Consider the following 13,479-nt stretch of genomic DNA (forward strand, 5'->3'; position numbering starts at 1 on the left):
TTCATGCAGAATGTCAACTGGCACATGTGCTGTACTTTCCACTTTCTGAATAAATTTGACTCAGTAACACCCAATGATTCATGAAAATATGAGACTCCTATGGAAGCTTTTTTTGTTATTTTACTCAATGAGCCATGGTTTCTTCTACAGTGAACTATGGAAGTGATACTAGCAATGCATTAGTACATATGGCAATGTACCCAGTTTAGCAATAATAAATAAAGACAATAAAAGTGTACAAAATCTCATGTGATTTTCAGTGTCTTAGAAATTACTTAATAGTAGAATCTGCACTATAAGGAAGAACAGAGGGTGGGATTTTGAGTTACTTTTTTGTGCTTCCAGCAGGTGGCCGTATCCAAAAACCCAAGCTACTGTTCATTTCCTGAAGTGGGATATAGCGATCACATCTGGACATACAAGCCGAGGCATCAATGTAAATATGGAACTTATCTAAAGACAATTCTGTTGAGCCCTGACTTGAATAAGTGGCTAGATTATAGGTTTCATTCGTCTGAAGTAAAATGCTGAGTAATCGCTCCAATTTCGCTTGCCAGGGTAATGGAGGCCAAGTTTATGCTTAGGAAGCTTTTTAAGGGACAATTTGAGTGATGTTAAATCAGTAATCATCCCCTTACAGAGTTTATGTTTGTAATTTCTACAAAAATTAATGGATTATTCTCGGTTTATTCAATGAAAGGTCTTTAGCAAGAGTAGTTCACACTCTTTTACCTCTTCCAGTAACTCCAAAGTTTTAGTAAGTAAAATGTCCATGTTGTGTCATCTAAGCTGGCTAGCTAGCACAAGGTAAGGCTACATTTATTTTTTGTTTGGAGCTTCCTTGTGAAGTACTTTTGGAGTGCTACTGTATGTGCAGTCACAAGGGCTGAGTTAGCTGCTAAACCACTATGTTTCAATTCTTACAGTATTTCTACTGGTGAAAGAGAAGATGCAACATAGTAGTGTTGTCGCTTTGGAGTTAGTGGAAGTTAATTTTACGGAATCGATTGTAGGCCTAATGTAACATCTAATGTAAATAACACTCTTTCAATGGGTCAAATTAGTAATTGAATACATTTTCCATGTAACTTAGGAAACAATTCAATGACAGCACATTAATTTAGAATGGCAAACACCTCCCTCACAGGCGTCTGGTACCAATGTCGCATAATCACATGTCAGTCAGAATCGAGAAATCTCAATGGCCTAAAATTATAGTGATAAAGATATCATATTGAAAGGTTTATGAAATTGCTGCAATTAGAGTCAGCAAAGTAATCTCTTAGGAGACCAAAGAGAGGAGAAATGAGACAAGCAAATAATATATATATATATATATATATATACACACTACAAAAAAACACTATTTAAACTGATTTGGGAAAGTAATAGATATGGCTGGTGTCTCCCTAAACTAATGTCTGGGTCTTTTCTTTCTTTACCAGGAGGATTGGCTAAAAATGTGATATAGGTTTGCCCACTCAAATGTCTCTTGAAAGTCACTGTACCATGGCAGTTGTTGAGGTTTTGTGTAAGGGTTTTGTGATGGATGCACACAGGAAAAAGACCCATTTCACCAAGCTGTCACAAATTATAAAAAATACACATGCTTTGTGGAATTTTATATGAATCAATAGTGACATTTATGTTTCGTATTCTAAAATCCTCTCGCTGAGACGTCTTTCACCAAAATGAATGCATGCAGGGTGCAACAGCAGCTAGTGGTTTTTAGAGAACACAGCAGTTCTGTGGAGAACACAGCTCCTGATTCCGAGCACCAAAGAAGCACAACATTGTGTGAAAGTTATTGCTGTCTTGGCATGAAACAGATTATTAGCATATTTCTCCTATCAAGACTTTCCACAGAGTTGTAGTGCTCTTGTTAAGTTTACGCCAATATTGTTACTAGGGGCTGCTATCCCCATCAGGCAGGATATACAGAATTGGATGTAGCTCATAACTCTGAAAGATGCACCAGATGTGCACCATTGTGTGTGTGTGGGTGTGTGTTCAGGTGTTAAAGTAAACTACTAACAGATTGCATTGGTAGGTAGAGTTGGGATTGTGGCCGGAAGGCAGTGTGTGTGTGTGTGTGGGGGCATTGCTCCTTTTTGAGGAAACAGAAACTTATCTCTCATGCAATAGGCCTTTCTTTTTTTCCACAATCTACTGCTGCCTCATTGTGTGCTAATGCCGTTGAAAAACAATATTTTGTCAAGTAAGGTCATTTAACTTTCATTGTCCTTACAATATTGAAACTGACTTTGGATGGATACCAATACTTTCTTTTCACATTCTGCTTAAAACGAAATACTTGAATAGTTAATGGTGGTCTGAATTTGACATCCCAATTGGAATGTGGACTATGTACAGTCAACTATGATGGGAAAAGTGAGGCAATGGGTTGCTGTACAACGGTGGATTTGGTCAATAATTTCAACTCAAACTTCACATCCATGTGCAGGTGAAGTAGAGTTTGAATTTGTTACCTTTGGACAGAGCCAGGCTAGCTGTTTCTCCATTTCCAAAAATGTCAAGCTATTCCTTTAAGGTCAGTCATTGTCTTCACAAGTATAGAAGTTGAAACGTGTGTGGAACTGTTTGTGTTGGTGCATGGTTATGCATAGTCTTTTGCATTCTATGTGTATGTGTTTGTCTGGGTATATGTGTTTGTTACTGTGTGTGTGTGTGTGTGTGTGTGTGTGTGTGTGTGTGTGTGTGTGTGTGTGTGTGTGTGTGTGTGTGTGTGTTTGTGAGGCGTTGCTTAGGGACAAGCCGAGAAACAAGGCAAAAAACTATTTATACAAGCCATTTCCTCTGCAGGGATGAACCCAGCCCCTTAAATCTGCCCAAACACTTCTGTTGTGGATGTACTCATCAAATTGTGCATCTGTTAAAATCGCATATCCTCCAAAAGCTGAGCGTTATCTCCATGATTTGTATTACTTCAGATCAGCAGTGATAATCAGGGAAAGGCAGAGAGGCTTTTTTCTTCTTTGTCATCTCAAGCTTCAAAGCTCAGCAATTCAACATTTGAGGAAGTTATGGATAAACACTGAAACATGTAATTGTTACTCAGGGAGGCAGGAGGCATCAAAAAAACGTTTTTTATTTATCTATTTCTGCACAGTGGGAGGCTCACACCTACATCTGTTTTGGGGCTTTAATGTCTTTTATGTAGTTATTTTGTTTGTGAAACAAACAATGGCAACCATAATTGGACAAACATGGGTCTTTTTGGATGGATGGTAATAATCTATTATCTGCACCGAGCATTCATGAACTGAACAAATCACAGATTCAGTTTCAGTCACGTAGAGTATGATAGAAAATAGAAAAATAGTATTACCACTAAACCTTAAATATTCAAATAAAAAACATTATTTATAAGATGAAGAGAAACAAAAACATATGTCCCATTTGGGCCTAGCCTGTAATTAACATAGACTAATGATTTTTGCCATTATTTTTGACACCCACTGGGGTCACTAAGAAATTAAGTAATTTTTAAAGACAAAAGCTAAATAGGAAGCAGACAGGCCTAACAGCTGGCCAAGAGGGAAAAAACAAAAGCAAAAATGTTTTAGGCCCATAAGGAGTTATATAATGGAAATGTGTTGCACACATGAGGAGCACAGCTGCGTAACATCCTTCAGTGATTCAATTTCCTTTGATTCCCCTAGCCTAACTTTTATCGGCGGTTAAACACTGATATTCTGGAATGACACCAGACAGTCCAGATGATCCACACTGGTGGACATTACACTGACGTGGCCTTTCAGTACATACCTGGATCTTCATCTGGCCTGTGCCATTTGTGCAGATACTCCAAAACAGTGAAGTTATACAACCACACAACAAAAGCATTTTAGTTGATTGGTTGGCTGGTTAATGTGGCTCGGGAAAGGGAAGTTTGGGGTCCCCTGCTGGAGCTGCTGCCCCCGCGACCCAATACCGGATAAGCGGACGAAGATGGATGGATGGATGGGTCTTTTCCAACTTTTTCTTTTGTTATGATTCTTTCAAAGAAGTTGTTCCAATGCGTCATTGATAAGCTTTTAATATTACAAATTATAAATTAATGAACGTCCATTACATTCAAGCTATTGCCAAATTATTACTCATATAATCATTACTTAGAATTCTTCATGGGGGAGACAGAAACTACGCACTTTAGCTTTAATATGATTATTTATTATATTTATTGCTTTTTTCTTTTGTTTTGATGTTTGAGAATGTAATATAGATTATAGTGCATGAAATGTAGCAAAATCTTTATTGGGGTGAAACCTGCGGAACCCCTGGCCCATCCTCAAGACACCCCACTTTGGGAACCGGAGATCAGAGAACTGGCGGACTTACTGACTTGACTGTCCAACTGGCAGACTGGCATTGCATTCTTCAGATCCATGCAGCTAGCGTAGCTAAAAAAGGGTACCATCCATGGTGATAACTCACATGGCACTTAATGCAATAAAGCAGGTCACTGTAGCTCTAGTAAGCTTCAGCCTGTATTAAAGCATCAGTACACAAAACACTCCTTACTGTGCTAATGTGCATATGCACAGTACTTATCAGATTCTTTTGTTTTATGAACATTGTTGTGCAGGCGCCTTAAGCAAAGAAAGCCATCTGGTATAAATTGCAAATATGTTTTATAGTGTATGAGGAACCGCTGTAAATTTAGCACTTACATTGTAGTAGTTGATTTTTGAGAGTAACACACACCATTTAACCCATTTAAAACTCCAACTTCAGCAGCAACAGTTTAGTAACTATGCATATATACTAAACCCAACAGAATCAAAACTGAAAGCCATTATCTAAAATAAAAGACTTGTGTCTTTTGTCTGGGTGTTCAGTTGGATGAGAGGATTACTAATGCCGTTGAAAATACAAGCCTCTCAATGTGAAGGTACAAGTCATCCAAGTGTCATTACTTAATCATTTCTCTTTGAAATACGTTCACATGGCTCCACAGTCACTTTTATAAAAACCGCTTTGGGCAAAAGAGCTCACTAACATGGCCAGTCACGTGATGCACACATATTTCCATACCCATTTGGGGTTTGGAAAGACATTCTGGAATATTTGTCTCTTAGTTTCCCATGGCCAACTTCAAGCCTCAGTTACACCTCTTCTTACATGAAAACGATGGAGGAACTGACCACACCTATTTCCCACACCACTCACTCAATCTCACTGGGAGGTAAACTCAAAACAAGGGCCAGATTCTGTAATTTCGTAATTAGGAACAAATCCCTCTAAATTATCTAGTTGACTACTTATCTTCTGAAGACCAACTGTAGTTGGCATTTCGGGAAAATGCAACTGATGGTTCTGATAACTCAAAGGCAAATGTCTATTCTGCAAAAAAGTAGCTGCAGTTTCTTTGGCTCCCGCTCGTCCCCACAAAGAGGCAGGGACTGAATGTCTTTCCAACACTTAACTGTTACTGTGTCTTGCTTCTGGTGTATCACATCTCCCTCTTGTACTGCCAAGTGCGGCCACACAGCCCCCTCCGCCTCCGGTGCTTCTCTGACTCACCAATCCGAACTGAACAATGCCCACCATTGAACTCTCAATGGGTGTCTTTAATTGACAGCTGGAATCTATTAATTCCATAGCCAGTAGCCATGGCTACTCCACAATAAATTACATACGTACATATTCATGAATGAGAATACATTTTCAGAAGGATTTAAGATGGAAACATGGTTGGATTCTGTCTCATAGTCCTTAGTTGTCCTGAAAAGGCCCTTCAGAGTTGCAGATTTTTAGGGGCTGACTCACTATACAGTCGCCTTTTCCACCGTGGTCCATGAGTCGTATTTACCTTGAGAAGTTATAATTTCCATGATTTGGATAAATGAGTTGGCTTGCTTGACATCTGGGAATAATTTATGCTCATCAGGCTAACAGTTTTGTTCTCCCGTCTCTCTAAATGTCAAGTACAGTGCTTTCACACTATGGAGGGGGGGGATTAGACAACCAGATGAGTGTGTGGACATGTTTAAAATTTATAGTTATGCAAATCCGAAGCATTTTAAACCTCCATTTGATTTTGTTCATGTGCAAAATCTGCAGTGTTTTCGACTCTTGGTATAAATCAAACTAAAGTAAAGCAACATGGATACTGAACCAGCTGTTTGCAACTGGACAAAGTTTTCAGCCAACTTACTGTCATGACACAAAATGTATCTTACAGTCTGTACCATGGGTAATCATGAAAAGCTCTAACTATGTTGCGGGGTATACAGTGTGGTAGATGAAGCCAAGTGTCTGACAGAGCGGAAAAATGTTTAAGACTTTGAATGTACTGCTTTACAGGTTATCTTGGGGGGGAGCAAATGTTACGTAATCACAGAGGCACGACAAACGCTTCAACATGGGAGTAAAGCAAACACCACTTAGAAAAGATGTATTGCAATATTCCAGACCTACATTTGCCTTTAAAACCTGTGCTGTATTTAACAAAGAACAGGCACTTCAGTTTGGTGGTGTGCTTGTTTGCTGCAGGTCAACGGGTTACTGTCCAATTTGGATAACTGTAGTTCAGTGATTAAACCATGGCTACTCTGTGTCATGTAAATGATTTACCCTAATTGTGTCACTGTACAACAATTAGACGCCAATCTTTGAGTGCATTCTGTTTGTCTTCTCTACTTCATGCTTCCTCTCCTCCCTTATTCCAGATGTGTTCTGTTACTATTAAACTGTGTCCTTACTGCATTTTTGTCATCCTCCTCTCTTGTATGAGCTGAAAACTGACTGTACTGCCGTTTTTCCAGGTGGCCCAATAGGAAATGAATAAAGCAGCTTCAAGGTCTCCTTAGGAAACTGTGCATTTTCTAATACCTAACCCATTAACACCTAAAGACATGAAACCCACTTTCCCCATACTCTATAGCTGCATTAGGCAGTACATCAAATGGCCTTTGGTTGAGCACTGAGTCTGATAATCCTGACAACCCCAGTGAGAATCAACATACTACTACTTAACAGCTTTAGACTGTTCCAGCAACTTTCAGCTCATCCTTTTTTAGATATCTGAGTGAGGAGACAGATATATGTTACTGAAGAGATGGCAGACCATTAATATTTGACTTCAAAGGGATACTCATGTTTCTGTGTCTGCACAAGTATCTGGCTGTTTGCTGACTCGCTAGCAAACTCATAACTGATTAATAAAGAGCAGGGGCAGAGCCAGATGTTTGGGCTCAGCCAAAATCTAGGTAGCATGTTCTCTTGGGGAGATTTTGTTTTCCCATTTACAGCAGCTACAGCATATTAACTATTTTTTCAGGCCATTTGATAATATAATGCCTAAAAATCTATGCATCCTTTTGGAAAATCATGATAGTTGCCAAGGGGGAACAAATCTTTCTGTAGAGCATACATCTTATTCTACATCTAATTGTTCATCATTCTAAAAGCAGAACACAGCACTTGGTAAGGAGAGCAGGCAGCAGAAGAAGGTGACAAATGCAGATGAGGGCAGGCAGAATGGGGCAGTTCAATGATTTAAAATGTGGGAGGAAAGGAAACAGGAATGACTCAGAAAAGGGGCAGAGTGTATAAAAGTGGGTGGAGAGCTTACCTGGGTCTTTCCTCCTGCACTGAGAAACACCTGAGAGAGCATTACATTAGGAAGTTTAAAAAAAAAAAAACTGCATTAAATATTTCTTATTAAATGGTAAAACATGTTCTTTGTTAGATTTCACATGTCATGTTTGGTGAGGGACAAACAATTGTAGTGATTTCTTAAGCACATCAGCCAATAAATAAGGTATGCTCATGCTGAATGTAACTTTTTAATTGGGTTTTTTAGTATATTTTATGATATCAACATTGTTTTTTTTTAATAAATGTAGATTCCAGTCACCTGCATGTCTCCGGATAGGAAAAAGGGACTATTCAGGCTCGAAAGGTATATTTATTTTATTGCATATTTCTTACAAATGTTTTTGTGATGTTTTCTTTTGTAATGTTTTTGGAAAGTTCTAAACAAAGACAACTAAATGAGCCAACCACTGTTTTTCCCAGTTTAAGATTTTTAGTGTACTCTTAACTAAGCTACTGGACGGCCATTTTGTTTTGCTTTTTTTGTGGGGTTTCTGCTGTGTTAGAGTGGGGGGGGCGACTAGTAGGAGCCATTCTGCATGCGTGTTTCCTGTGTGGCTCAGGCTAACTTAGCGTGCTGTGAATAGGCAATATGATAATACATCCTCTCTCTGATACTGTGATGCTAATAAACTATACTTTTTGTGTAGCAGCCTCTGGTCCCTGTTATCTCTTGGTAACACATGAAAAGGATTACAGTGAATCCAAAGGCAGGTAGGTAGCCGGTACCAAACCTCCAAAGAGCAATGCAACAACACCTAACCAACAAGGAGACAAAAGTGGAGTAGTATATGTGGAGTGGCTGACGAGGGAATGAGATGCAGGTGATGTGGTGGGCGGGGAAGGCCAGGCAGAGCTGATTAGTGAAGTGGGAACAGGTGTGTATGGATGGGTGTGGCAGTCAGGTGACATGGAAGTTCAGGGGTCTCATTTATAAACGTGGCGTACGCACAAAACGGGGAAAACGTGCGTACGCCACTTCCCACGCAAAGGTTGTGAGTTATAAAAACAAACTTGACGGGAGAATGTGCGGTCCTCCACACAAACTCTGACCCATGCCTACGCATTTGGAGACGAAATAGGAATTGGCGATGCAGATGGTGAGGTGGTGAACTGAAGTCAGACTGCAGAAAGTAAATGGGAATAACGATTACTCTTAATATTTTCAAGTATTGATGCCTCACGCAAATTTGTTCCCTCCATATCATCCACGTTACCATGAAGATTAAATCCAGCAGTGTTATTTGCGCTTGTACTGAGTGATGATTGTTCCATAAACACGCCCAACTCAAAAAAGGCTTGTTTGGATATAATATATAGTTCTGTTAAATCTTATTATATACAGTACGTCTGGTATATCAAAGCTGTCCCCGAGTGCCGTAATGCCTTCCGTTTTGGACGTATTATTAATACATGTAGTTATAGATTAGGTTTCCCTACACTGTGCAAGAACAGGCTGAAATTATAATTCAATTTGCAGCAATTCCTGAACGTCTGAGAAGTTTTTTGCTTTTTCTCTGCCAGTCATCATGATTCGGTCTAACAACTGCCAGTGTCATTCATGTACTGATCAGCATTCACAAGGTGCTTTGCATTGACTATTTATGGTTAAAAAATGGGCGTGTACAGGGCAGGATAAGAGGCTGAATCACTTACGCACACTTGTAGGTAATCTGTGATTTATAAAGGGAACTTTGCTTACAGGTGAGCGTACACACGGTTTTATAAATCTGACTTTTTTTTGGTGTACGCCATTTTGGGCTTTTGGGCGTACGTACACTTATAATAAGGATCCTACGCACAGTTTTATAAATGAGACCCCAGGGCATGTAGTTGATGTAGTTTAAGAAATGGGCCATGTGGCTGGAGATGAGGGACAGAGAGCCAGGTGGTGACTGACTCATTGCTGAGAGGTTGGTTTTTGAGTCTTCCTCCCCACTAGAGGACAGAAAACACTTAATGCGGCTTTTAAGCTAGGGCCTAAATATCCACACGAATCAGCAACAACAGCAGATGTAATTCACTTTATACTATTTACTTGCTTTAATTCAATGCTCACCAATTGCACAACCTAATTGCAGTATTTTCTTAATAATTTAGCCTGCTAGTCCTACAACTAGCACTATTATTTACCTGAACTCTCAAAAGCCCTTTTAAAGGATAATTCTGGTTTATGACAGCTTAGGTCTCATTTAAGTAGGTTTGGCCGTAGTTTCTATCCTACTTTTAATATTGCACTTACCATAGTTATTGCCGAGATCTGAAGCTCAACCAATCAGATAATCAGACAGGTTGTAAAAAAGCTACATTCTATAACGTCTACACCATTTTATTTGGAGGTAAAAGCCAAAGTGAGTGCACTCGTAATGTTAGTAATAATTGGTAATAATGACCAACCTGTACCTCGTATAGCAAGTTAACTTACCTACATGACTACTTAAGTTAAGTTACATGTAACATCCTTATCTTAACCACAACATTTTCCTAAACCTAACCAAGTACTTTTGTTTAATACTCCTCATTAACCACATCTATTGGACTGCCCTGCAAGTTGAAAAATGAGGTGACGCGTTGGGTATTATAATGACACACAAAATATGTGTGTGCACAACCACAGCAAGTACGGTTTGTAAACTGTGATGGATGTTTATTTTTTACAGCTCGCATTCGTTTTCTCTTCCTGAAGGAAGGGGGTTTGTTTAAAACATGTCTGATCATCTGACTGCTTGTGTTTATGTCACGTTTGACTTGTGTTTAGCGATGTCACATAATCAGATCTCAGTAATTAACCTGTTGAGTATAATGTAATTATGACTAATGGAAATTATGGACAACCTCGGGGAAATAAGAGCTAAGTTGCAAAAGAATGTAATTATCATTTAAGTCTAAGGCCCATAATAATGTTGGTGTTCTTTTATCTGCAGACTTGGAGACATTTACTCATGCTTACATTGTCTCCAAGCTCGTTTTTGTGTAACTTCATCTATTCATGCCTCAGCAAGAGAAATATACCATCTGCAGCCAGTGCAGAACACTGCTGCCAGCCTGATGAGATGATGATACATCATGAGGGATGTAGCCTATTGCATCTTTTTATTACTGCTTGTTACTGCTTGAACGTGGGTCTGTGTTGCTTGGCTGTGTTTTGATGCTTGCATGGCTTCTTATACTGAATGGGGATACTGTTGATGTGTAACTGTGCTAATGTCTTGCTGCTTCCTGTAGCTCTGCATGGCTTACTGAGAAAGTTTATTTGTTGCTCTAGCTGTCTGTGTGGCGTCTTGACTTCTGTCTGTATAGTTTAACATGTCTCACTGTTTCCTGCTGCTCTGGTCTAAAATCATCTGGCCAAAGGACTACAGTTGAAAATTAGCCGGCTGGCTTACACTGGCACATTTACAGAAATGTTAATTAATGTGTGTTGTCCTTTATGAAATATAAGAATGTAGTTATCATAAAGCATTGAACGGCGGGGGTAAATAAACCCGGTTACAGACTAGCCGCCCGCAAGGGATGTTCTAACGTAAAGCAAACGTACCCTCAACAGGGCAGAGGTCATTTAATTGGTCAACACTACACCTGGCATTCTATTGGTTGGGGGATTTTGACAGGGTTGTAACACAAAAAATCCAAAAGCGCAGGAGAAATCCAAGAGAAGATTCGCTAGCGGCTGAGTGCGAGGAGAAGTGCCAAAGCTGAGAGCAGGAAATGTCCAAGCAACAACATATTTGAGTCCAAGCAGAAGGTTTGAGCAGAAACACAGCAAATCCAAGCGTGAGCAGTGGCTATTTTGGTGTGAGAGCAAGGTTATGAGGGCAATTATTACAAAATCTAAAGTGACATCAATGAGAAATGCTCTCAAATTGAAAGCACACGCTCTTGAATGAAGATAGCAGTAAAACTCCATAGTTCTCACTCTCTGAGATGATACCTTATACTCCAATCCTCGCCGCTATTTGGAATTAAGTTTAACAATACACGCAGCCTGATCACTGCAAGAGTTCTCATGGCTGGGCCCTTTTGCCAGACAACTTGGAAAGAACACAATGATGCACACAGCTGTTGCCCCCGGTAACCTTTTGGAGAAAGCATTGGTGGGAACAGATGACTCTCAATGATACAGTTTAGAAGGAATTTTTTTGTTGATGTATTTTTCCAATTAAACCATTCCCAGAATCTCTCTATCCCACACCGTATCAGTTTGAAAATCCAGTATAATGCAGTGTTATATCTGACTATTTTGATATGTACAGAAGCTTGTGTGGTTAGCATCTGGTTCGAGATGAAGGTGGATCTTTGGACATCATGGTGCGTTGGTGCAGCATTTCCAATTTAAGGCTGCAGATGTTTTTCATATCTGCAGATGGCTAGGGATTTAATCAACTGAAGGGGATGGGTTTCACAAAGTCTAAGCAGTTATGTCTGGTAGGAATCACCTACTACTCTTTATTTTAGTACAAACTGCCTTTTCCTGCCATTTGCCTGTTTTCAGTCTTCAAGCAACCAGCTTCTAGCCTCATATTTAGTGTACTGACATTCCCACAGTTCAGTGAAAAAGCTATGATTACTTGGCAGTGTTATCAGCTTTCACATTGTTTTAGAGTCAGTGCTGTCAATTGTAGAAGTCTAAGCAGGATACTTATAACCTAATAAGACAAACTATACTCAAACTGTACTTTTTAGTACTTATGCAACAAGTCGTCCAAACTACACATCAAACAGGCCCCCAGAAAGTGTGCCGGGCTTAGAAGCAAAGTAAACAAAGTGGCCAAACGGTAGAACTCCTGGCCCATCACATGATGCCCTGTGACCCAAAAATACTTTTTCCTATAGACTTACTTAAGGAAAGAGACATCTGTAAATCGGTGGATATGTTTTTTTGAGCATCACAACCCCACGCAAAATGACTCGTTTCAGTAGCAGAACTTGATCGATTCAATTTATATTTGTAAATAACATTTGTAAAGTTTAGAAGATCCGTAAGATCATAACCCCATTCAAGTTAGAGAGCTAAACTGGAAGTTGATGGCGGAGGTCTGGTCAACACAGACTCACTCCCAGCGCATCAAAAAACGACACTTGGTCAGGTGCCTTTGCCGTTAGTTACAGTTGAGCTGCTGCTATGCCCGGTGCATCCCATACAGAAGCTAAAGGGGGCCTTTAGCCTTTTGGACGCTGAGAGCCACTGACCAAACGTCAGTATTTGACGAGTTGGGACTGAGAAGGGGTGGCTCCAGTGCGCCTTCTGTATGGGCCACACAGTGCTGACGCAGTGCCAATCATCTGGATAATTGTATATGCAGTTTTGGCTCCATGATGGCTTGATGTGCCACTCAGCAACTCTTATAGGAATGCAGGGCTCCAGCTCAAACACTGTATCCTCTTCTTAGAATGCATCCATGATCTCAAAGGCCCGCGTTTTTGCTCCAGACAGACGCAGATTCATAATTCCTGCAGCCACTAGAGGGCTTTGTGTTTAGAACATAAACATATGCTCTTATTTTTCTTGTGTCTCTTCATTTGCTGTAATGAATGATGCCGTCGTTTGACTGATGCCTCAGACCAATTTGAGGCTGACGAGAATTCCTGCTTCCTCTGTCTGTTTTTCTTTTACACTCAGAATAGTTAACACAACAAATGTCACACAAGAAAGAGGAAAAAGTCAGACAGTTTTCCCTCTATTGTAGGGAACATGTGACACTGTAAAAGAAGCTGTCTTTACAAAAAGCCCTTGTCATTTGGTCCTCACAGCTTTCACCTAGAAAAAATGCATTGATGGCAGCAGTGCCCAGCTGAATGTGTGAATGGAAACTTACCCAGCATAAAGCCTCCTACTTTTTTTTAAATGGGGGATTC

At 39.8% G+C, this 13,479-nt stretch overlaps 1 protein-coding gene across 1 annotated transcript in view; it reads left to right on the forward strand.

Annotated features, from left to right (window-relative positions):
• The first annotated feature begins 2,444 nt into the window (after positions 1-2,444).
• mlphb (melanophilin b) overlaps positions 2,445-13,479 on the forward strand; it is a 65,819-nt gene continuing 54,784 nt past the window's right edge. The window contains exon 1 of the mRNA XM_078263083.1: positions 2,445-2,464. The gene's annotated coding sequence lies outside the window, so the exon portion shown is untranslated. The remainder of the gene's footprint in view (positions 2,465-13,479) is intronic.

This window comes from Sander vitreus, chromosome 11 (genome assembly GCF_031162955.1).
Source record: "Sander vitreus isolate 19-12246 chromosome 11, sanVit1, whole genome shotgun sequence".
NCBI classification, from domain to species: Eukaryota; Metazoa; Chordata; class Actinopteri; order Perciformes; family Percidae; genus Sander; species Sander vitreus.